The 25,376-nt window shown below is 44.3% G+C and overlaps 1 protein-coding gene across 25 annotated transcripts in view; it reads right to left on the bottom strand.

Moving 5' to 3' along the window:
- TRERF1 (transcriptional regulating factor 1) overlaps nucleotides 1–25,376 on the bottom strand; it is a 196,012-nt gene that overhangs the window by 107,945 nt on the left and 62,691 nt on the right. For 14 of the 25 annotated variants that reach the window (XM_074332927.1, XM_074332925.1, XM_074332929.1 and 11 more), the window contains 2 exons: nucleotides 23,728–23,800; nucleotides 9,975–10,057 (listed from right to left, as the gene is read on the bottom strand). The exons of 5 other annotated variants lie outside the window; for them this stretch is intronic. The gene's annotated coding sequence lies outside the window, so the exon portion shown is untranslated. The remainder of the gene's footprint in view (nucleotides 1–9,974; nucleotides 10,058–23,727; nucleotides 23,801–25,376) is intronic. 6 more of the 25 variants (XM_019738457.2, XM_019738460.2, XM_019738458.2 and 3 more) reach the window with 2 other exon arrangements.

Raw genomic sequence — 25,376 nt, forward strand, 5'->3', positions numbered from 1 at the left:
TCAAATTAATGGTAGTATTTTTATAATGAGACAAAACAATAAAGCTAAGAAAAATTTTTAAAGGAACCCAAAGAAATGCTGACCTTGATAATTCATCCATTTCAGTAATTCTGCAAAACTCAGTGTCCAAAAGTTTTTTCAGAATACAGGCTAGGTCAATGCTTTCTCACACAAGATGATCAGTGACTATTCATGGACTGACTTTTTTTCCCCCCAAACATGTTCCTTTTACATTTTAAGTCCATTTCCCGTTGTGTCTTAGTGGTGAAGTTTGTCATTCTCTGAAACAATGGTATTCCCTCCACTTACCGCTTAAATCATCCTATGATTGCAGTTGTCTTTATTCCTTTCTTTTCTTTCTTAAAAAATGTAATGTAAGCAAGTAATCAAAAAGGAGAGAAAAACGAAAGAACAAACCACCCATAATTTTACCCCTCCAATAGTCACTGTTACCTGTATACATATTTCCTTCCCATCTTTCTTAGGGATACATGTTTTGTACCTAATTGTAATCAGTGAATATGGGTTTTACTATTCCCTTAGTTAACATTAAATACATTAAACACTTTGTAGTTTATGTTAAGGGTATAAAAAAGTAGTGATAATATGTACACATGTCCATATCTCAGTTTGAGGAAGAGAACTTGACCGCTTCCCTAGTTAGCCCCTATGGGCCCTCCCTCATTCCGTCCTCTCCTCCCTCCACTATCCAGAAATTTTGTCTACGCTCACTTGGTCTTACAGGTCTTGCCACATGCATATGGATGTCTAAACATTATATCGTTAGTTTTGCATGCCTCTGAACTTTATGTAATTGGGTTCACACTGTAGCTAATTTGCAACTTACACTTTTATTTAAGGTTATGTAATTCCTGAGATTCTTCTGTGTTGTCATATGCAGCCATGGTTCATTCATTTTAACAGCACAGCTATATATAGGTGTATTCCACTGTGAAACTATACCACAATTTATATTGCAATTTCTGCACATAAAATTATATTGTAAATATCTCGTCATATTGCTACATAGCTTCAAAATAATTATTAATCATAGTAGAGCATTATGCTGAAAGAAGACTATTTTATTTTATAGTTACCCAACTGTTAGACATTAATTGTTTGTGTGTTTGCTTTGAAAAGAATGCATCAGGGAGTATCTTTGTCTGAATAGCTTATTTAATATTTTGTATAATTTCCTTCATGAGAGGATATGGGAAGATGATCCACAAAGGTGATATTACTGGATCAAAATGTATGAAAAAATAATACGGATTCTTCAACATGTTTTAAAATTGCTTCAGAACATTGCAATAGCACCAGAATTTGGGATAATCATTAAACATGTATTTTTTGGCTAATATGTTAAAATAGTACTTTACTGTTGTTTAAATCTATGTATCTCTTACTACAAAATTGAACATTTTCCATATATTTGTTTAGTATTGTATGTAGTTATCAGTTCAAATGTTCTACCAAGGTTTTAGAACTTTTCCTTTTAATTTGTTTGAGCATTTCACATAATAAAGATATTAATTCTGTCATGTTACTGCATATCTTTTCCCAGTGTATTGTTTCCCCATTCCCCCTTTTTTACATGGAGAAATCTTTGATTTTCCTGCAGTTTGACTATCTTTTCCTTTTTGAATGTTGCTCTTTTCTTTCTAAGCAATATTCAAGTCTATAGATTTCCCATGCCTCTACATTTTGCACTTAATTGTTTAATCCATCCATAATTCATTTTGGGGAAGTCAAAATAATTCTTTCCAAATTGTTAACTAGGCATCAAAATAATTTATTAAATAATTTCCTTTCCTCACTGATTTGTGATGATTTCTTTATAATGTATTAAATTATTTATGTGAGGGTCCATCCTAGTTCACTTATCTTTTAATACTTCCTCCTCTTATGCAAACAGCATAGTGTTTTAATTACAAAGGCTTTATAATGCATTTAAATATCTTGTAGGGCTATATATTTTAATATCCAATAGATCTAACTCCCTTCCCCTAAAACCATTTTCAGAATTCCCGTTAGGGTTCTCCTCTACTTATTTTTCCAAATAGTCTTAGAGCCATATTGTGAAATTTTAAAAATCTTGATGGGACTTTGAGAGGAATGGCATTTAGATTTGTGAACTAACTTCAGAAATAGCCAAATCTTTCATTTTAATCTCACCATCTAGAAATAGAAATAAGTCTTTTTGGCCTGCAATTAAGCAATCTGTAGTTAATGATAATTTTATCCTTTTCTTCACAATATTTATTCTCCGTGTTACTGTTTTATAACTTTCTGCATCGGCTTTTTGTTTTGATCTCAATAATATCCAATGATACGTTTATTAAGGCCCCAATAAGTATAATGCCAGTGAATGTCTCAATTTAGTCTTCCTCATCATATTAAGGGATGGTCAGTTTAAATATTTCTCTTCAAGCAGTTTGTAAAAATTAGAAGTTGAATTGATTGAATGCAGTTTTGCAATTAATAAGATTATTACATAGTTCTACTTAAACAATTTATGTGAATCACATAAAAATATATGCATAGGAAGCCATTCCTGCATTCCAGGAATAGAACCTACTTGGGTAGGTAAAACATTCACACGCTATTGTTGAAATCTACTCACTAGTATTTTATCTAAAATTTTTACATGCCTAAGGAAGACTGGTATAGAGCTTCCCTTTGGGGGCTTGCCAAAGTTCTTATCAGTCAGGTTTGCTCGAAAGAGGATCTGGAAGTTTTCCATCTTTTTATAAATCCTGGAACAGTTTATATAACACAGGAATTATCTGTTCCTTGAAAGTTTAAGAGGATTTTCAAAGGCCTTTTTATGCTTTAAAATATTCCACCTGGCACAGGTGTTTGTGTGTGTGTGTGTGCACACATGTGCGTGCCTGTGGCCAAGCGGACATTACTATGTTTGTACACATTTTAAAGGATCCTGTAAGATATTGATCTCTAATGGAACAGGGAACATTTTTATTATAATTTATTGCCTTTCTTTTCCCCATGAAAAGGGAGTAAATGCCCAAGATGATAAAGTGCTAAGAAAAAAACCCATTTTCCCAGGCTTTGGTTCCAAGGGCCTCCCTTTTCAGAGGCCCATAAAGGAGGCTATGGAAGGGGGTCAGGGAATAGTAAATACTGAACCATCCAAATGTCCCTGAGGCTGACCAAGTCTAGCAACCACGACTTCATCGCTGACACATGGAAGCAGGACAGTATGATCACAAGGCAAGCAGATCAGTGGACGCCAGGTCACCTCTCGTTCCGTGGTAAAGGTCTTCCAACTTTTGGTCCACCAAGCCACCTTCTCCAGATATAGGACACTGCACCTCTTCCACAGCCATTGAAACTTGCAAGTCTAAGGCTTTCTCTATTTACTGCAGGGTTCCTGGACTAACAACTTTGTGAGCATTCAAGGGGCCACAAATAAAGATTCAGAATTGTTATGGACTGAATGTTGGAACCCCCCCCTCCCCAAGTTCATAGGTTGAGGCCCTAGCCCCCAACCTGATGCTATCAGGAGGTCTTCGGGAGTCAATTAGGTTAAGATGAGTCAGGATGGTGGAGCCCCCAGGATGGGATTAGTGCCCTTACAAGAAAAGGAAGAGATACCAGAATTTCTTCTCTCCCGAGTACACAAAGAAGAGGTCACGTGAGCGTACAGCAAGATGGTGGCCACCTACAAGCCAAAAGAAGAGGTCTCAGCATGAAACCTACCCTGCCAGCACCATGATCTTGGACTTCCTGGCCTCCAGAACCGAGAGAAACAAATTTCTATTGTCGAAGCCACCCAGTGTCTGATATTTTGCTATGGCAGCTTGAGCTGACTACCCCAGGGGTTTGTGGTAACGTCTGTGTAGAGAACACTGAGCTATCGCTATGTGCATTGACTGGCCTGCTGTAGAGCGAGATACACCTTAGGAGAAACAAGTGGTAAGGAGTTTCAACAAATTAAGATGGAGTATCTGCTGGAACATGCTGTATGAGCATATGCGAGACTATAAACAGGACTCAAACAGTAACACCAGGCCCGAGAACGAGGCTGGGAACAGAGCCCTAACTGCAGATGTGAGGGAGCCACAGAACAGTCTGCTTCTGCTTGAGAAAGACACGTTTTAGTCCATGTCCTTGTTCACAGAGAATCCATGAAACGTTTGAGCTCAACGCGAAGTGAGGATTAGGACAGCTCTTGCCAGTCAAAGCGATGGGCATTAGCATAACCCAGCAGGAAGGCAGGGACCTCAACACCATTTTAGGTTCTAGAATTCCACAGTTCCATTCAGGATTTCATGGAGGCAGGCAAGCAGTCTTTTTCTGCCCCTCAACCAGCGCAGGGAAGTTGCTTTCACACGTCATGGCCTCACACGGAAGCTTAATCCCTGGCTGGAAGGCAAAACATGTTTGTGGCCAAGCCAAGTGGGCATGTGAAGTGAAGCAGAAAGAGGAACATTTTTATTACTGTTTCGGATGCCAGGGGTGATTGGGTGTATGTTTGGGGTTTAATGACTCCAAAGGCATCTTAAAAAGTCATACTTTTTTGGCAGCTCCAACATCCAATTGTTGCTACAAGTACTAACACGTACCAGTGACTGATGTACACACTGCTTTTCTCAAAAACACCCTTTCCTTATTGGGGCTTTTCAGACCAAACTCAGGTGTGTGTGTGTGTGTTTCATACCACACACAACTGAAGGCCAAATCAAACTGAACAGATAATTCATGTTTTAGGATTTCATTGTGGGAAAAAAACTGTTGACATATCTTTTAATTTGAACAATTTAGGTATTGCAAGATTTTCTTCCTACTGGTGGAAAATTAAACTAACAATTCTAAGTTAATGACTTGAGAGTAAACAGTTTCTTCCTTATAAAATGAACCGGATTTATCAAGACGTGTTCAAGGGAATTTCTCCCATCCTTTTAAATCAAATGAAGACACGACTTTAGAGAATGCCTAGGCTCCAAAAAAGTATGATTTCCACCCCCCACAGTTGCACATTAAATAGATAATTTCTCTTCTTCCCAACACTCGTTATGGATAGATGGCAAGGCAACCATCCTGGACGTAGTTTTCACCGGTGATGTCAGAAAAATAAAAACAGTTTATACATTCTTCCTAAAGCTGATTGTTTTCAATGTAAAGATTTATGTTTTATTCTTATCTCTTTCCTTCTATTTTCCTCAAGATAGTCTTCTATTATGAAATTGTGGTGATAGATACTAGATTTGTAAAAACATCATTCCTTGTAAAAATAAAAAATTGGTAGCCCTAAGCCAACCCCACCAATCTTTTTATTTTGGAAGTTTCTTGGTCCAGGCAATCTAGTGAGAATCACTTGTCTACAGCACCTCCTGAACCAAGGAATGTAGGGTCGATCACATAGTTATCACTAATTCTCATCTATTTATCACAATGGTGACCAGACGTGGGGGCAACAAACAACCTACAGAAAATTTAAGTCTAATTTTAATCAATATTCAGGGGAGAGGGGATGAAAATTTTTATGGTCTATACATTTATAGTCCACAGAACTTTTTCTGCTATCTGCAGACCCCTTGCTGCACCCTATCCACCCCAGATCCACAAAGCTGTCTCTTTTAGATTTTGGAACACAGGTGATAAGAATTTGGGGGCACTGTGCAATCTGTGCTCTCTCCCCACTGCTAATGTGGAAACCCAAATCCAGACACTACATCTTCCTGGGATTTTGAGAGGTCAGCCTTATGGCATCAGAGGCTCTAGAAAATGAATCACAGTATTTTGTCAGCTGAAATAGATGTCCAACATTGCTTCCGGCTACTGCAGAATCTCTCCTAATCCAAGCGATCCTAAAATCCATCCACCCAAAAAAGCCTGACTATGTGGCTGGTTTGGGAAACTAAGGCCCAGGAGGTCACTTGCACCTCCTCAGACTCCAAACTCAGAACAAAGTCAAGAATATCAGCTGGAATAGGTCATGACAGGCCATCAACTATTTAAAAGATTTTTCAATTAAGAACACATTAATATTTTAGAGCAAAATTTAAAATCCCTATTTTCCAGGGATTATATACCTACCTTTAACTTAACTGTATGTTACCTAAAATTTTCTTTATTTAGGTTTTCCCCAAAGTAATTTTTTTTAAAAACCCACTTCAGTAAAAAAAAAAAAATTCCATAAACACTAAATTGTTAAATACTTTTATTTACTTCATCTCTAACAGAACTAATCAGTGGCAGATAATATATCTGTGGCGAAGAGAGTTAATTTCCTAGATTAGATATGCACTAAACACATAAATGTGACAATATTTTGAGATATATGACTCTAATAAAGGTAACATTTATTGGGCCAGCTGCTGGGCCACTGGGCACTTTACTTAAATTACCTCAGTTAATCCTTACAACAAGCCTATAAAGTAGGTGCTATTCTTATTCCCATTTTATAGATGAGGTTATAAATGAGGAACCTTATTACTGTAATTTAATCTCCACTGACCCAAAATTTGAGTTCAGTGTTTACTCTGGCTATAAAAAGGTTGAATAAGCAAATTAGAAATTAAACAGGATTGCAGAAGGCATATTTAACCTACTAGAAGGTCCTAGGTTTAAGATGTATGCTAATTGCCAGCCTTCCAACAGGAACTGTTTGGGAAGATTCTGTCTGAAACTAAGCTGTGTTAAAACACTTTAAAATTCAGGCTTTTACTAGTTAAGAGTCGGTTTCCTTTCACTATTACCTGCAACAATTAGTCCAAATTATAAGGTTATTATAGATGATACAGTATGGTGGGTGTCAGCTGCCACTCTCCCAGTATCCATTTTCCCCCCTGAACAGTGCCCAGAGTTCTGTGTACCCAGAACCCCACCCTCACGTGGTGCTTTGGGTAAAGTTGACACTATCCCATCAATAGGGGGATAGGCCAATCAGAAGAAAAATCTCCACGCCCCACCAATCAACAGAGGGCACTCACCTCACCATTGGAATTGGCTAAGGAATGAGCATGACTCGTTTTGGCCAATGAAATGCCAGGGTTGGTTTGCTGGGGAGGGACTAGAAGGGATGTTTCTTTACTTTTATCCACAGAGATGTGCAACTATGAGGCCAAGAACTTCTGCAGTCATTCCGCCTCCAGGAGAGAAGCCAGCCTGGGGGTGAACTGACACCATGGAAGAGTGAGCAGAGATGGAAAGAAACTGGACGGTTGATGATATGCTGAACTGCTGTTTCTAACCTACTCTGCAGTGCACACCATGAGCTGATAAATTAATCCCCTGTACTGTGGAAACCCCTGAGTTTGGTTTTCTGATATTCACAACTCCAAAGAATCCAAACTGATAAATGAGAAATAAGCACTAATCCACAGATTCTTCTAGCACTTGCTCAGATTTTGCTTTACACTGGTTCTTAACTGCACTAAGTGTTTTGTGTTATCTTCCTACAGAAAATATAATGGGTTTTGAAGAAACACTTTCATGAATTAATGAATGACCTTAGGCAAGTCACCTGACTTCCCTAGATCTTTTCAACTATAAAAAGGACTAAGTTCTGTTGCCCCTTCCAACCCTCACAGCCAACGGTTTGGGTTCTACAGTAGAAACATCTTCTATGGAATCTTAATACACTATTGGTGGGAATGCAGACTGGTGCAGCCGCTATGGAAGGCAGTGTGGAGGTGCCTCAAAAAATTAAGAATAGAATTACCATATGACCCAGCAATCCCCCTCCTGGGTATTTACCCAAAAAATCTGAAAACATTTATCCTTAAAGAAATATGTGCTCTGATGTTCATTGCAGCTTTATTTACAGTGGACAAGATATGGAAACAACCAAAGTGTCCTTCAATAGATGATTGGATAAAGAAGATATGGTATAGATACACAATGGAATACAATTCTGCCATAAGAAAAGATGAAATAGTACCATTTGCAACAATGTGGATGGGTCTTGAGATTATTATGCTACGCAAAATAAGTCAGACAGAAAAAGTAGAGAACCATATGATTACACTGATATGTGGTATGTAAAACTGAAAACAACAAAGGAACAAGACAAACAAGTGAGAAACAAAAACTCATAGACACAGACAATAGTTTAGTGGTTACCAGAGGGTAAGCGGGGTGGGGGTGGTAGATGAGGGTAAGGGGGATCCAATATATGGTGATGGAAGGAGAACTGATTCTGGGTGGTGAACACACAATGGGATTTATAGATGATGTAATACAGAATTGTGCACCTGAAACCTATGTAATGTTACTAACAATTGTCACCCCAATAAACTTTAATTTTTAAAAAAAAAGAAAGAAAAGAAACATCTTTTATAATATAGTCCAAGCAATCTGCATCTCACGCTCGCTCGGTCAGATGTTTTCCATTTGCATCTCTGTATCTACCCTCCACCCTTCTCCTCTCAGCTCTGTGCCCCCAGAGGTCCTCATCTTGGTGGACAGCATCAACGTGGCTCCCTGCCTTCTGGCTTCCACTGAGTAGGCTATTATTGCGAGGCATCACTAGGAGACAGGAGACAGGAGAACTGAGGGGAGTTCAATGAGGATATTTATTCTCTTGGCTCTTAACCAGCCATGTTGGTGTGGACTGCATTCTTCTACCAGAGATCTTTCCATACGGCTTTTCTTTCCAGTTCTGCTAATCAATCCTGCCCCCTTCCTTTCAGGCCTAGGCATGGGAACGGCTCCCTGACACTGCTAGCCCTGAGATGCTTCAACATCCCGCGCTGAATTCTGTTACCCTGCCCACGCCATTATAAACAGTCCCCTCAGTAGCCTCTTGGAGGACTCCACTTGAGTGAACCATCTGTTTGCTACTGGAACCCCAAGACACAATGGCTTAAAAGTTCAATCAAAATTAGTCACAACAAAAAAGAAAGAGAAGGGATCAACTCTGAGCCTCGCATAAGAGAGATAAAACACGTGGCACTTGCTGAGAAAAAAGACCCGCACACCCCAAAAGAATCAAATTAGACATCGCTACCCTCCTCCCCCAGTGTCACTGAGAAATTGCAGAAAATAGCCATCTCTTTTTAGACCAGGGCTTGAACCTCAAAAAAAAAAAAAAAAAAAAGCTGTTTATACACAAATGTATTGACCCTTCAGACAGCTTTTCTGTGGGACCCAGCAGGGGAATCACAGCTATTTACCCATTTTCTAGAGGGACAAACTGAATCTGAAAGAGAACATAGGGCTAGAGCTGTAAAAACACTAGAAATGCCCCAGGGCCAGATCTAAGGCTCCTTGATCCGGGAATCTGCCTCTGAGAAGTTCTGTGCATTTTCTAAGGGCTGCCTCCTACCCTGTTTCCCCGAAAATAAAGCCTTGCTGGACCATCAGCTCTAATGCGTCTTTTAGAGCAAAAATTAATATAAGACCCGGTATATTATATTATATTATACCTGGTGTTATATTACATTATATTATATTATATTATATTATATTATATTATATTATATTGTTATGTTATGTTATACTCGGTATTATATTATATTATATTATACCTAGTATTATATATTATATTACATTACATTACATTATATTATTATATTATATCCGGTCTTATATTAAAATAAGACCTGGTCTTATATTAATTTTTGCTCCAAGAGACGCATTAGAGCTGATGGTCAGGCTAGGTCTTATTTTGGGGGAAACACGGTACAATACAATTCTCCAGAGATGTTTAATTCCCTCCTACCACGTGTAGAGCTACCATCCACGAACGTCTTTTGGACCCTTCACTAGTCACAACTCTGCAAAGTTGCCCTCAGCCCCTTTCCATGTGATGCTGAATTCCAATGTGTGGCTCCACAATCACTGACCATTTCCCAGGCAAAGTTTTCCCGAAACCTACAGGTGTTCAGGCCCAGAGCAGCCATCCCCTGCTTCTCGCGCCATTTTCCACATCATAATGATTAAAGAAATGACCTTATGACCCCCTTCGTCATAAAGCATTCAGATACCAAGAGTTTCAGAGAAGCTACCTGTCTCAGGGTTAAGATGCTTAATCTTTCAGGGTTGTCCTGCTTCTGTGTCTTCCTCCTTCAGCATCCTCCAGAGCCAGGGCCTGTAGGAGTGACCCAAACAGCACATTCAGGATTTTTGGCTCCAACATGGGAACAGATCATATCGATCAGGGAAAGAGACTAGAACCAGCCAAGGATGGAGCCCTAAAAACCCCCAACAGTTGATGGACCTGCCCAGGAAGAGGACCCTGCAGAGGGCGCTAAGGAAAAGTTCCAGAGGAAGGAGAGGATTTACCAGAGAAAGACACCCAACTCCATTCTTCTATCTACTCAGGTCCCAAACGCAGGAGTCACTGTGACTCCCCTTTCCCTCCATGGGGGACCCCATGTCCAATCCATCAGCAAATGGTGTCAGCTTTATCTTCAAAATACATCCAGACTTCCACCACCTCTCACCATCTCCTCTGTTACCACTTCGGTGCAAGCCGGCAACTTCTCTCACTAGGTTATTGAAGTAGCCTCCTAATTGTTCTCCCTACTTCCAGCCTCGCTTTTCTACAATCCATGTATTATGCGCATTGAATTGTGTTATGGGTTGAATTGTATCTCTTTCTCTATCAAATTCTTATATTGACATCCTAACCCCTAGTACCTCAGAATATGACCTTATTTGGAAATAGGGTCCTTGCGATATAATTAACTGGGAAGATGTGCTCATACTGGAGTAGGATGGGTCCCCATTCCAATATGAATTGTATCCTTATAAAAAGGGGAAATTTGGACCCCGACACCCACACAGGGAGAGCATCATGTGAAGGCTGGTGTTATGCTGCCACAAGCCCACAAACTACCAGAAGCCAGGAGAGAGGCTTGGACCAGATCCTTCCCTAGCGCCTTCAGAGGGAGCATGGCCCTGCCGACACCTTCATCTTCAACTTCTAGCCTCCAGAACTGTTAGACAATAAATTTCTGTTCAGTTGCCCAGTTTGCGGTACTTTGTTTTGGCAGCCCTAGCAAACTATTACATCATGCTCCCCACAGCAGCCTATGTGATCATTTAAAAATCACTCTTCTGCTCAAAACACTCCTATAGTGTTTCATCTCTCTCAAAGTTAAACACAAAGTCCTTGAAATGACCTACAGGGCCCACCTGTCCCTTCCTATTCTGCCCTTTGTCCATTTCCTCCAGCCACAATGGCTTCCCCAAATATCCCAAGCAGGCTCCTGCCTCAGGGCCTTTGCACTTGCGCTTTCCTCTGCCCGGGACACTCCTTCACCAGGCATCCTTTACTTCCTTCGGGTTTCTGCTCAAACGTTACCTTCTCCATGAGGCCCTCCAACCCTATTCCTACACCCTTTCTATCCCCCTTCTGTTGTACTTTCCGTTGTAGCTTTAGCACTATCTAACATTTGTTTATATTTTTATCCCTTTTCTCTCACACTAGACTATAACCTCCCTGAGAATTAAGGACATCGTATTACGGTATGTCTCAGAGCCCAGAGCATAGTAGGTGCTTAAGAAATAGTTGTTGAAAGATTTGTGGAATGAAAGAACCCAAGAGAAAAGAGAGTTGCAAAAAGGAGGAAGTTGTCCACAGTGTCAAAAGTAGCAAAGAGTCCAGAAAGATAAGGCCTGAAGTGTCCGTTGGGTGTGGTAATATGGAAGCCACGGGTAACCTTAAAGAGGGCAGTGACTGTGGAAAGCAGGAGCCCTCTGCAGCAAATCCACCAGGTAGGTCCCTTCCCTGTGCCAGGGACCCCTCCCACAGGCAGAAGCCAGCCTGAGTGGGCTGTGTCCACAAAGGAGCAAAACCGAAGGGCAGACGCTTTCCAGACTTCTGTCTATGAGGAAAGGAGAAAAAAGGATGCGAAATAGAGGGGTGTGAAAGTTTGAGGAAAGACTTTATTGCTGAATGACTGAAGAGAGTGAGATCCCAGGAGCTACAGGTGACAGGGGGACCCATGTACCAGAAGGTTCTCTGGCCAGGGGGAGGGAATGTGTCCTTCTCTGAGTGGAAGGAAACAAGGCTGGGGTGAGCCCAGATGTCAATAACCACCTAGCAGAGGGGGCAAGAACCTGACAGATCTCACTGCTGGGGGGACTCATGCAAGAGCAGTGTCGGTTCTGAAATGGAGCACTTCCTTCAATTTGCCTCAACCAATACCAACCCTTATCCCCTGCATGGAGAGAGAGCTGGCTGCTGGCCAGCAGCACAGAGGGCTCAGCTGAAACTAGAGATTTCACACAGGCACAACCCCGTGGCTGTGGGGTTCCTGGAACAGGCCCTCGGCAGCCTGGATGTAGGAGAGTCTTCCTAAGACTGAATTCGGGGACCCCAAACAGCTCCATCCATTTCTATCAAGGTTGCATCATTCTTCCAGACTTCCAGATTCAACCCTTTGAGGACTCCCTCTCCCCTCCGCCAATTCCTCCCAATGAATAACAAACCATGCCTCTCACACTGTGAGAGCACTCCTACTTACTGGCGGAGCACCTACTGTACGCTTGGTGTGACACAAATTAAAACCCTCCCACAACAGTCCTATGAAGTGTTTTCAGCTTCTATTTACAGAAGATAAAACTGAGACTCAAGAGATTAAGTAATCTGCTCAAGGTCACACAGGTACTACGTGACAGAGCTGGGATTTGAAACCTTCCATCTTTCTATCTACTTTTCTTCTTATTTTATTTTATTGGGGAATATTGGGGAACACTGTGCTTCTCCAGGGCCCATCAGCTCCAAGTCACTGTTCTTCAATCTAGTTGTGGAGGGTGCAGCTCAGCTCCAAGTCCAGTTGCCATTTTCAATCTTTAGTTGCAGGGGGTGCAGCCCACCATCCCATGTGGGAATTGAACCAGCAACCTCATTGTTGAGAGTTCACACTCTAACCCAACCGAGCCATCCTGCCGCCCCCTCTCTATCTTCTTTTCTATATTCATGTCACCACCCTAGCCCAAGCCCTCAACATTTCATCCCTAAAGTTCAACGTGATAAATGTTACCTAACTCCCCTCCCAGCAACCCCCATTTACAGTGCACACTTTCAGATGAACCTTCTTCTGGAGCTGTTTTCACCTATCCCGGTCCTATTCGATTGGCTTTGGTGGCTCCCCAACACAGGAAAATTTCAAACTCCACAGCCATCCCTTGGGATCCTTCATAAACGATGCACACCCCCTTCTTCAATTTTGTTTCCCACATGCACCCCCTGCTCCACCCCATCCAGTAAGCTCCTCCCCATTCCATGACCCCCTCATCAAGGTCCCAGCGCTGGGCACATTCCTCCCCCTGCAGCTCCCCCCTCTGACCAGCCTGCTCCCCTGCAGTCCACTGAGTGGCACCACCCCAGCTTGCCGAGCTCACCCCTGCTCTTCTGAATCCACTGTATTTAGCTTCTCTTGGCAGGTGTTCCATTTGCCCAAGTAGACTGCAAACCCCTTGAGGATAATTAACATCTGTGTTGAAAACGCCTGGAACTGCACACTGCTCAACACAGGGGCTTCACTGGAAAACACGCCTTGATCCACAGAGCAATGCTGATAAAACTCAGAGAATATCTTTCTAGTGTTTCAGAAAATACAAGAGACCTGGGATGGGTCTCAGGCCCTTCTTGAGGTCTTTGGAAGCACACCTATTCTTCCTTTGCAGGAGCACCCAGAGTCTGACACCCTAAACAGCTGTCCTAATAAGGTGAAAGGTGGCTAGACTTAGCTCTCCCCTTCTCTTTCAGCCCTTATACACTTGGTATCCTTTCTTAGCGACCCCATCACACACTTTCATAGACATAGAGATTCTATCTTCTTCCCTCTTCAAGGGAAGAGCTTGAAATGTGAGACATCTGGCTCAGGAGAGTTTATGGTGACCAGCGAAATGGTTAGTGCTGGGTGCCCAGAAATAGGGAAAAGATTCTCCAGTTCTGGGAAATTGGGACTTGGTCCTAACCCACTTCGATCGTCAGCCATGGACCACACAACAATTCTGGGATTCCCGGGGCCACACGGGGAGAATGGCTGGGAAAAGCGAAAGTCAGCAAAGCACTCAGGGCCATCAAATCACACACCCCACACAGACAATGAGCAGCGCCTGAATAGCAAGGGTCTGAGAGAAAACTGTAGAGACCAAGGTGATACTATCTCCAAGATATCCAATAAGAAATCAAGATCTTCCCACACCAGTGGAACCAAGGGCGTAGTGGGGGCCTCATGACATAGTTGAAATAACAGGAGCTCTAGAGTGGGGTCTGGGGTCGAATCCTGACTTAGTCACCCAGGGGCTGTCCAACCTTGGGCTGGTCACTTACCCTGCCTAAGCCTGGTTCTGCATGAACTAATGTGAGGCCTAAATAAAACAAGCAATGTATAAAAACATCTAGCACAGTGCCTGGCATTATATAAAGGGCCCAGAAAGTATTGTTCCCCTCCTTCCTTCCAGCTTTTTCAGATCTCACAGCCCCAACCCTCACTAATCAGAACAAGTACGGAGGCTGCAGAGCATTTCCCAGCGAGAAGGTCTGCAAAGGCCGGCAAAAGTCAGCAAAAGGGAGAACAGAAGGGCCATCCCATGGCCGCTAAGTGAGAAACGCTGGACCTCTGTGAACGCCTAGGTTTCAAAACACACAATGCTTTGAGCCTCAGACCAAACCCAAACAGGAAGTTTGTGACAAACTTAGCAAACACGCATGCACAACTGCAGGAGGCTGCACACCACTCAGAAAAGACGTAAACCAGCACTGGGTGTGTGTGTGTGTGTGGGGGGGTCAGTGTGGAATACAAGGGGTGTGCCTGGCTGATGTTCCAAATGCACAGAACTCTTCCTGGGTGCCAGGGAGCTCCTCACCCCAAGCCCTGGGTCAGTCACACAGAGCTGCTCTGGTTTTCCAAGGCCAAGGTCTGTAGCAACTCCCCACTGTGCCCCTCTCCCACCTCCTCAGGCATGTAGGACATTGAACACTCTGAACAGTCATGAGGGGCCTGGGTGACAGGTGTGTGGGATCATTTTTCAGCTGGGAGAACTCAGCACAGGAAGAGGCAGTGATGTGCTAGGGTCCCACAGCTCCTCGACCTCCATGCGGTTGCACGGCCAGTGTGTCATCAGGCCCCCTCCACCGTGGGGTCCTCAGGCTGCCATCTTTTTCTCCTCTGAACTCCTGTCTGACCCTAACATTTTCACGTGCACCACTGACACGGGTACTGGCGCTATATCTTCGGTTCATTTCTTTGCAAACGTGGGCAAAGATGGACACGCCTAACCTCCATGATTTGTGTCCCATCTCCCCAAGCAGAGTGAAAACTAGGTGGTTCCTTTTTGTTCACAATGTCCCAGCATCTGTGGATTGAGCCTTGATACGAGGTGGGTGGGCTCCAGAAAATACTCGGTAAATTAATAAATAACATCAATACCATTTCTACTGCCCTACCCCCCAGCAGCTTGTGTCCCACTTGTCTAGATCCACCCTCAGCACACAGGTCCCTGGCCCCACCCCTCCTGGGTGAAGGGCCCAATTATAAACTCAGTCCCCTGACTGTCAGCCTCACTGCCCGCCCCCACCCTCGGCACCTCCGGCAGGGCAGTGGTTTCCCCACCTCCCCAAGTTAGGTTCCTTTTTAAAAAAAAATGACTCATTTAGCAAGACAAAACCAAAAACTTCAATGGTAAAGATAAAACAGCACCGAGTCTCTTTAAACACCTCCTACTCCACGCAGAATTTAGATCTGATAAAGCCTCCCCAAACTGGACCTCCTAATTTGGAACTTACAGTATACACAAATCTTCTAGCAAAAACATTTCCAGTAATGTCTTCTCTCTGAACTTTTCAGGGTCTTCTTTATAAATGGATGTGGCTTGAGGCCTCCAGTCAGTAGCTTTTTCAAAATGGGAATAAAAAATTAAAGTCCATGCTTTCAACTCCTGGGTCAAAAATGAATTATTTGATGTTTTATTATGATTCTGACTTACTGGTGAAAGAACGTTAGCATTACCTCATTGGCCTAATGAGAATTATGGGGAGTTTTTCATAAAAAGACTTCTTGGTATGTAAGAAGTTTACAACATTTGTGCACAGTATTTGAAAGGTACAAAACTATAATGCAATACATAGAATCACCACCCTTTAGGGCTAAAATGAGCAATTAGGATGAGCCAGGGGTTCTCAAATGTTGGCTGCATTAAAAAAATTCCCACTGCCCGAAATTTGGATCCATTTGGACTGGAGTGGGGCTCTGGTATTGGGGTTTTAAAGAAAGTTTCCCAGTGATTTTAATGTGCATCCAGGGTTGAAAATCATTGATCTAGGGCAGATATGAAAATTGAGATCAGAAGAAATTAAGGTGCAGTCCAAGGCTGCTCAGCCAGAGACAAAACCAGAACCAAATCTGACACTTACAGCCCCCGTCCAGTTCTGCAGTGTTGCTCTGATTTTAAGTATTTACAGATTTGTGAAAATCTTTTTGGTTTTTGAATTTGGGGGACTAACACAGAGTTGCCGACTTTTTCTCTTGTCAAGCAAGGGTATTTTTATAAATACCTACCAATTACTATCACTGCTTCCTGACAAGTCTCTTGCTCATTTGCATACTGCCACCCTCTCCATCCCAATCCCCTTCCAGGAGGTAAGAGTTGACCATACCTGGTCCTGGCCCACAGTCTCACTCACCTCTACTCACCCTGCTCCTCACCAACACCTGTATGACACATCCAGACAAAACCCAGGCCTCAGAAAGTCTCCATCTCCTCCTTTCCCTAACTTCACAATTTCTATTTCTGAAAATCCCTTCACGGAACACAAACAACTTCCCAGTCCCGCCAAACCCACCCTATACCTTCCTTCTGATTGACATCTGACAGCTAATATTTGTACGAGTTACAACAACCAGGATTTACAGTTTGTTTCTCCATACATTATCTCTTCTAAATGTCTTCCTCATCAAAGATATAGCAGAAACTTTTAAGGAGGGCTACCTCTGAGGAGTAGAATTAGGGGGGAGGAGGGCAAGGTGAGTTCTCTTTACACCTGCCGTTTGAATTTTGGGCAAGTGTGTATTTTTTTAAATGGAACAAAAATCACACACACACACACACACACACACACAGAGCAAGTCACACAATATATCTATGGTTCGCTTCCACTTTGTAAATACAGAAAATCGTCCGGGAAGGCTCCGTACCCAAGTTCTAAATGTAAATGATATCTGGGTGGTGGAATGACGGGTGACATTAATTTCACTTCCCTTTCCTCTTTATCTTTGTTATGTTTTATTTATGTAATAAAGGAATAATGATCATTTAAAACCCGAACCAAAGCATTATCTGATCTCTGGAACTTACATAGTACTGAGAAGCAAAGGCTTCAGAGCCCGTCCCAGTCTGACATGTAGAAACATCTCCTTCTCGTAAAATGAAAGCTTTCTCCCCCGTCTTGCCCTGGCTTCTGTCCCCTGCCTAAGGCAGAGTCTACTGCTGCAACTGACCCCAAGCCACCCTCAGGGCCTGCCAGCCCCCAAGAACAGATGTAGAAGAGATGCCCTAGCACAGCTGTCAAGCCCCTTCTGAGACCTGTCTGACCTCCTTACCTTCATCTCCTCCTGCTCCCCGAGTTTCAGCCACATGGTCCAATTGTGTGTCCTCTAAGTGTCTCCTCTGATCCTGTTTCTAAGTCTCTACCCAGGCGGTGTCACCCACCCCTATTTGTTTTCTTTCCAAGTCTTCACCAAGGCAAGCAGCCATACCTACTCCAAGTAACATTCAAACCTACAACTTGTAGATCAGGAGCCCAGGAACTCTTTACATGGAGTGTACACTGTGGAATTCTCCGCAGTCTCCACTCCTCCCTAATGCCTGGAGCATATCCAAGGCCCACAGAGAGAAAAATCCAAAGATGCTTCACCGCAAAATGTACAAGGGCCAGCAAAGAGAGGCCCAAGCAAAGGGTTCGCCACCTCTCATCTGCTACTCATCCTTCCAACTGCTTCCCCACAATCCGCTCTACCCTTCCAGTGTCTAGTTGGGCCTAAGCCAACAGGAGTGGGTGGAAAAAAATAGGAATAGAGAAAAAAGAAATGAAATTAAGCAACACCACACTGAGGCAGGCTGAGGTCCTCCCAGGGCAACATCAAGTCTTCCTAAGTGGTCTTGGGTCACTTTTGAGGGGGCCAGGGGCGTGGTGCTTAACCCTCTCTTTGATGTCAGCCCCAAACGGAAAGGACGTTTGCCAATTATCAAAACTTCTGGAGACCCTCAAGAGACATTTCTGAAGAAATTGGAAACTCCAAAACACAGACTGGCCATGCTCCACCCAGAAGCTTCTGTGACCTGTGGGGCCTTTCGGGAAACCCACGTGGAGGGTATTAGACTGGCACCCATGCCCTGTCCTGTAAGAAGGAAGCCTTTACCACTTTTGGCGCCTCCTCCACGTCCATTAGGCCTGACTGCTTGGTTGATGTTACCTTCCTCTGTCCATGGAGAAATGCTGCTCTGTAAAAGTGTTGTGCTGTTTTAGGTAGGGCTACGTGCCACCTTCTCTCCTCCACACACTCAACTAGACTCTACTGGACTCAGCTCTAGCATCTTCTCTTCCTTCTAAAAAATCCCCATTGGCTTTCAGTGGGCTTTTACTAACCAAGTAGAAAACCAATCCTCAAATCTCTCAGCTCTTATCAGTCGGAGTCTTCTTGGGAGATTGAGGAGACCTATGCATGCATACTAGCTGACTAACACCCTGGCTCTGGAAAGGTGTGTGTTTGGGTGGGTGGGGGTTGGAGAAGGTCTCATAGAGGAAGTGAGATCTGACTTGGGTCTTGAAAAAAGGGTTCAATTGGGTTCAAGTGGAGAGGAAGTGGGAAGACCATCCCAGGCAGTGGAACCAGCACACACGTGGCACTGACCACAGGGTGGGGAGGGCCCCACTACGGAGGAATGAGACCATGAGGCAGTGAGAGATTATGAGTATGCATTCAGGAGGCAGGCAGACTTCGCTCTGCCTCTTGTTAGCTGTGCAACTGGGCAACCTACCAACTCTCTCAGTCCCACATCCTTCACCAGCAACATGGTGAAGATGAGGGTAATAATGGCACCTACATGCTGGGGTTATTGAGATTTGATGAGAGGATGCACGTAAAATGCTTAGGACGCTCAGGGCCTGCCATCAACGAATGTTCCTGTATCTGTTATTCTTGCTACAGTCGAAACTACCCAGTACCCATCCTGCTGATGCAGACAGAGCACTTTCCTCTTTATGGGAAAAAGGGGACGCTGGTGACTGACTGGTCACATCCTGAATAACCTAAGAAGTGTAAGTAAGAGCCAGCTGAACATAAGAATGCCCAGGCAGCCAGGGTATTCTTCACTAAACACATCCACACACAGACTCTCTCTCACACTGTTTTCTACCCATCCTGGACCACCAACTTCCACGTAATAAATACAAATTTATTTCCCTCTTCCTCCCACCTCTCCACAGTTTGGCATTGTGTCCCTTCAGCATCACAACTGTAGTGGGGTGGGGTGGGGTGGGGGATTAGGGGGTTGGGGGTGGTGGTGCCTTCTCCTCAACTCTGGAGCTCCCACCTCCTGGCCTAGGGAAGGTAACAGCTTCCTACTGTTACCAGCCCTGGGTGCCTCACTAACCTTTGGTTTCCCTAACCTGCCCACACTTCTGTAAACACTCCCCTTCATTAAGTCTCTCCAGTTAAACCCTTAGCATGTGCCAGCCGTCTCATGCTGGGACCCTGACTGACAGAGCCAGGCCGATTCACCCGAGGCACGGCAGGAGGCACAGGGCTGAAGTGTAGACCTGTCTTCCTCTTCCTCCCTTCCTCCCTTCAGAGACAGTGTGAATGGCAGTGTTTAAGACATAAGCACCAATGCCTTTTTTTTTCACCCAAGAGCAACCATGTGCGAATTTACTATCCCTGGGAATCGAGATGAAACTCAAGAAGCTGCGGGAAAAGCAGAACCCAGGCAGGACATGTGCAAAGGCCCTGGGCTTCTCCAAACCCATCACACAACGGAGCTCCTCCAAAGTGACGGAATCTAGATCAGTACTTGGTACACAGTAGGCACTCAGTAAATATTTGCTGAGGCAGGTCCTTCTGGCTGAGGATGGAAGCCTGAAATCTAAGACATCTTTCAAAAAAGGATACTCCACGGAAGCAACTACTCCAGGGGGCAGCTCCTGTGATGTCCTGAGCTCATCGTCTCACATGACGTGAAGCTCTGAGATGCCCCCATCCATATCCAGCAGGAGTTCAGAGTCCCGTCCTTCATATCACAAATGCCATTTCCTTGTCTCTTATCAATTAATGACTGAGGCTTATAGTTTACCCCGCACGTCTCTTGCTGATTTCGTTACTCCTACTCCCTCCCAGGACCAAACACAGCCTTGGTTCGGGGCAATTCAAAAGCATTTATTAAGTGTTTACTGTGTACAGGAATTGTGCCAGGCACTGGAGATCCAAAGATGATTAAGAGAAAGGTATCGGGAGTTGAGAACCACACAAACATGAAGGATGAGGGCTTACTACTGACTGAGGGGATTCTCAGGAGACAACACTTGAACTACACTGGGAATTGAAGGGTGGGGCTGCGACAACGGGGAAGGAGGAGGAAGGCCGCAGATGTGAAGAGGAGCACAGGGCAAGGACGAGTAGGACCAAACTGACAGGCATGAGAGCAGAAAAGAGCCGGGCAAGGGGTTTGTTTCAAATTGGGGCCACCTGATTCAAAACCAACCTCACCGGGCGGCCGGTTGGCTCAGTTGGTTAGAGTGCAGTGCTCAGTACACCCAGGTCGCCGGTTCGATTCCCACATGGGCCAGTGAGCTGCACCCTCCACAACTAGACTGAAAACAACAACTGGACTTGGAGCTAAGCTGCGCCCTCCACAACTAGATTGAAAAAAAACAACAACGACTTGACTTGGAGCTGATGGGTCCTGAAAAAACACACTGTTCCCCAATATTCCCCAATAAAAACAACAACAACAACAACCCACCAACCTCATTAACGAGAGAAATGAAATCTGACCAGTAGGATATTTCCTCTCAGCAGCCTCCAAAGTCAAAATGTCCCCCTTTGGAAAACGTTAAAGGTAGCCTGACCAGGTCAGGGCAAAGTTGCTTGTCCTGAATGGAATGTTTCTAACCCTACCACTCACCACCAAGCTGGCCCTGCCTTGGGAGCAGCTGGATCCGTGTGTGGAACAGGGACCTAGTCACCCCTAGCCCCAGAGCCACTGAAAACACCCTTACCCCACAAAAAATAAAAAAAACCTTCCACACATGCTTGCTCTTACTTGGAATTCTAAAATTAAACGTTCATCCCTCTCACCTAAAAGCTTTCTCCCTTTATAAGCTAATATGCAAATGCCTTGGGAGAGGCTAAGTCTTAGCAGCCACATATCCGCTTAGCATGAATGCTTCCAGAAGATCTTTCCTGGAAAACAAGCTTTGCATAAAGGGTGCTCAACAGATTATCTGTGACTGAGGGGGAGGCAGGAAGGAGAGAAGGGGGCTCCCACACTGAACCGACAACACCCACCAAGGGCAGAGGGGTAGAGAGTTTCATGTTGAGCCTTCAAAAGACTTTTTTTTACTACTTGTTTTCAAATTCAGATATAATTCATGACCCATAAAATTTACCATTTAAACTGCACAATCCAGCGGTTTTTAGCATATTCATAAGGTTGTACAACCATCGCTACTACCTAATTTCAGAATATTTTCATAACCCCCAAAGAAAACCCATTAGTAGTCACATCCCATTCTCCTCTTTCCCTGGCAACCCTTTTCTCTCTCTACGGACTGGACTTGCCCATTCTGGACATTTCATACAATAGATGGTCTTTGTGTCTGGCTCCTTTCACTTGGTATGTTTTCAAAGTTCATCCTGTTGTAACATGTGTCCGTACTTCATTCCCTACTCATGACTAAATAATATTCTCTTGTACATATGTACCACGTTGTGTTTACCCATCAAAAGACTTTTTAAAGGGCAGTACCCTTGGGGCTGCTTGGGCAGTGCAACCATTTGTACACTACCCTCCTCTCTCCTCCCACCAGCACTCATGGACCAAACCCTCCACACTGGGCTGGTGTGATTTTCCAAACACAGTACAGCGGCTCAGGTCAGCAACCCTGAATCACACCAGCTGTGACAGAAACAACTCAAATTCCTTCTGAAGGAATTTGTAATGACTCTTAAAACGTGTTGTATAAATCTCCATGGTCCTGGTAACGTAAGATGCAAGAGCAGAGCTGGCTTCACGGGGCATGTGACCTGTACAGACTCACAGGGCCCCGTGTTTGGCTTAATGTGCTGCTGTCACCGTCTTGGAAGTCTTAATTTTTAAACAAGAGGCTCCACCTTGGCATTTTTCACTGGGCCCAGCAAATTATGTAGCTGGTCCTGGGCAAGAGGCAGGGGTTTGGGAAAGGACTGAAACTTGACATGTTTCCTAAAGACACTGCTGCGTAACAGCTCACCCAGTCAGGTAGGGTGCTGAGAAGGGGGGCTGCAGGTAAATTGGGGAGAGGTGCCAGGTCTACCTACTGTAATGCTGAAAACCCAGCTTCCAAACCGCCCAAGACCATGTCTTCCTATCCTGAGGGCTAACAGTTGGCTGATAAGGCCTCCACGTAACAGCCAGACTAGTTGAAAGTAAATGTGATAAGTCAACTCCATACAGGCTCAGACTGTAAAGCAGGGGGGACTCAAACTGAAACTTGTTTGATCTTGTAATCACTTATAAGTTAAGATCAAGAAGAAAGAAAAGAAAACCCACACTTACTAAAGTAACTGGCACTGAGAAAACTTTTTAAACATCTACTCTTCTAAATAACTGTCACCTTTATTTCCAGCATATTAAGGAAGTCAGGGTTTCGCCAAAAATCTGGTTATTTGATCCAAAGAAAGGAATACATTTAAGACGCAGCTGTCTATGCTGATGTCCAGATGGGACCTTAGGAATAACCCATCCATATGGATCCCCAGGAGCCTTGACCCCCTCACCCCCAAATTTAGTCCAATTCTCATTTTGTAGATGAGGAAGCTATGCTGTGAGAGGGGAAGTAACCGGCCAGGGCCACCCACAAAAAAGGGGGCAGGACCAGAACCCGGGAGCTTGCTGCTTCCCCTTCCAACCTCCCAATTTCATGAGTCCAACCAAAACTCATATACTGGGTGTATACCCCCGATTTTCTCCTGGCGCCTCAACTCAAATCTTCTAGTACTTGTCTTTGTCACTGGGGAAAGACAGTCAAGTTGTACAAAACAACTGAAACTTTTATTTAAAATCCTAAGGGAGAAGATATGGCTTCCTTCCACCATTGCAATATTCCATCATTTGGTGAAGAGTCAGAGGGCTCCAATGTAGGGTTCAGGGCCTTTCCATATCCAAGGCATTGAATAAACACAGTTTTTCTGGGAAGAGTGAAGTTTAACCCAGTTTTTTCCAGTGACGGGTACAAGGATCATGCAGGGTGGGTGGAACTCTGGGGCAGACCGGAAGTGCTACCATCTCATCACACCAAAGAGACAGGTCCAGACGACCCCTGGCAAGTAATGGGACTCGGCCACCCCATCACATTTCATCTTTTTTCTAAAGCACAGACAAACCAAATCAAACCATCCTTAACACCAAGTGCCTGGATTCCTTCAATCTCAATTTGTTTTATCCTCCCTCCCTTCCTCCTTCCCTCTTTCCCTCCTTTATTCTTCCTTTCCTCCCTCCCTCCTTTCCTCCTTTTCATCGTTGAACAAATAGATTCTGAGCACTTACTATGTGCCGGGCACGTTCTGGTTGCTGGGGGCACAGCAGTGAACAAAACAGATCGTGTTTTGGGATTTACGTTCTAAAAGGAGGAAACAAGGAAAAGAGTTAATAAATAAATGAATAGATACCATGTAAGATGGAGAAAAATTCTCCGGAGAAAAACACAGCAGGACAAGAATGCGGAAGGCATTTTATTTAGGATGGCCAGGTCAGGGCTCTCTGAAGGAGGTGAAGCGGTGAGCCATACAGATATCTGGGGGAAGGTATTCCAGGCAAAAGGAGCAGCAAGTGCAAAGGCCCTGAGGTGGGAATGTCCTGGTTCATTCAAGGAACAACCAGGAGTCTAGTGTGGCTCTGAGCAATGGAATAACTGACCTGACATAGGCTTCAGCAAACCCACCCTGACGGCTGTTATTACCAGGCTGCCTGTGCTAGGGGACTAGATTCAGAAACCAGATCCAGCCCAGCCTCTAAGCAGCAGTGCAAAAAACAGTTCCCTTCTCTGGGCCTCCACACTTTCCTCTGTGAAATGGGAAGATAGGACTCGATGTCTAATGTCCTTTCTCTAACATTGTCCTTTTCTGACCCTAAGATGGATTGCCCAAAGGGTTTCACTCTCTGACTCGGAAAAAGGCAAGGAACAACAGCCAAGTGTCAGAAGCCCCCAACAGCTCCCCACTGCCTCCCCTGACTGACAGCAAATTTTCACCCCACAAAAGACACAGCTCTCTAGGGAGAAAGGTCCAGCCCAGGAAGCAGCCACGTCAGCAACGTCCTCTAAAGATTACGAAGGGTGACCACTAAAGATAGCGCAGCCTGCACACATGTTTCAGGGTGGGGCTCAGCCTGCAGAGGCCGGTGAAAGCGGCTGCTACAGCCAAATCAGGAGGCACTGCTGAATCTGCTTCTTCCCTGGGCCACCACAGCTCGTCTAGCTCCCCCACTGCTAGCATGGAGCGAGAAAGAAAAGTTATGGGATTAAGAACTGCTCCATTCCATCACTTCCTTGAGGGCTCTGTGTCACACATCATCAAACTGGGTCAGTAAGCAAGACTCAGGTCTCCACCATCAGGCTGCATAAGCAGGGTTTGTCTCTCCCCACCGAATGGGAGCTCCCCAAGAATATGAACTATCTCACCCAGCAGACTGAATTCATCCTATGCCTCTTCTGACGCCTCCTCCTCCATCAGACTGGGGGCTCCATAAGGGTTGGGGCTATATCTCCCCCCACAGATTGGGAGCACCTGATGTCAGCGACTGTGCCACCCCCATTGGACTGGAAGCTCCTGGGGGACAGGGCTTATCTGCCCCTTTGCTTCCGTTGCCTCACTGCATCCCAGAAGTCTTCTGTATATTCAGTGATTTCTTAAAACAAGGTGCTGATCGAAGCACTCGGGATTGAATCTCCCACCCATACATGAGACCCTGTGATCCCTGGCCATTAAATAATCCATGGAAACGATCTGAATACAAACTTCCAAGCTGAATGAAAAGAAACTAACAGTTGGCTTCACTGAACAATGTTTTGGTATCCTGTTCATATGTTCTGGCCAGAGGCTGTCCCCATTTTATAAATAACCCTTTCTGAGGACTGTGGCTGAGGCCAGGCTGAATGAAATGCACCTAGGGAGCCTACTAGCCCAGGCCTGACCAAA

Source organism: Rhinolophus sinicus, linkage group LG05 (genome assembly GCF_036562045.2).
Source record: "Rhinolophus sinicus isolate RSC01 linkage group LG05, ASM3656204v1, whole genome shotgun sequence".
NCBI classification, from domain to species: domain Eukaryota; kingdom Metazoa; phylum Chordata; class Mammalia; order Chiroptera; family Rhinolophidae; genus Rhinolophus; species Rhinolophus sinicus.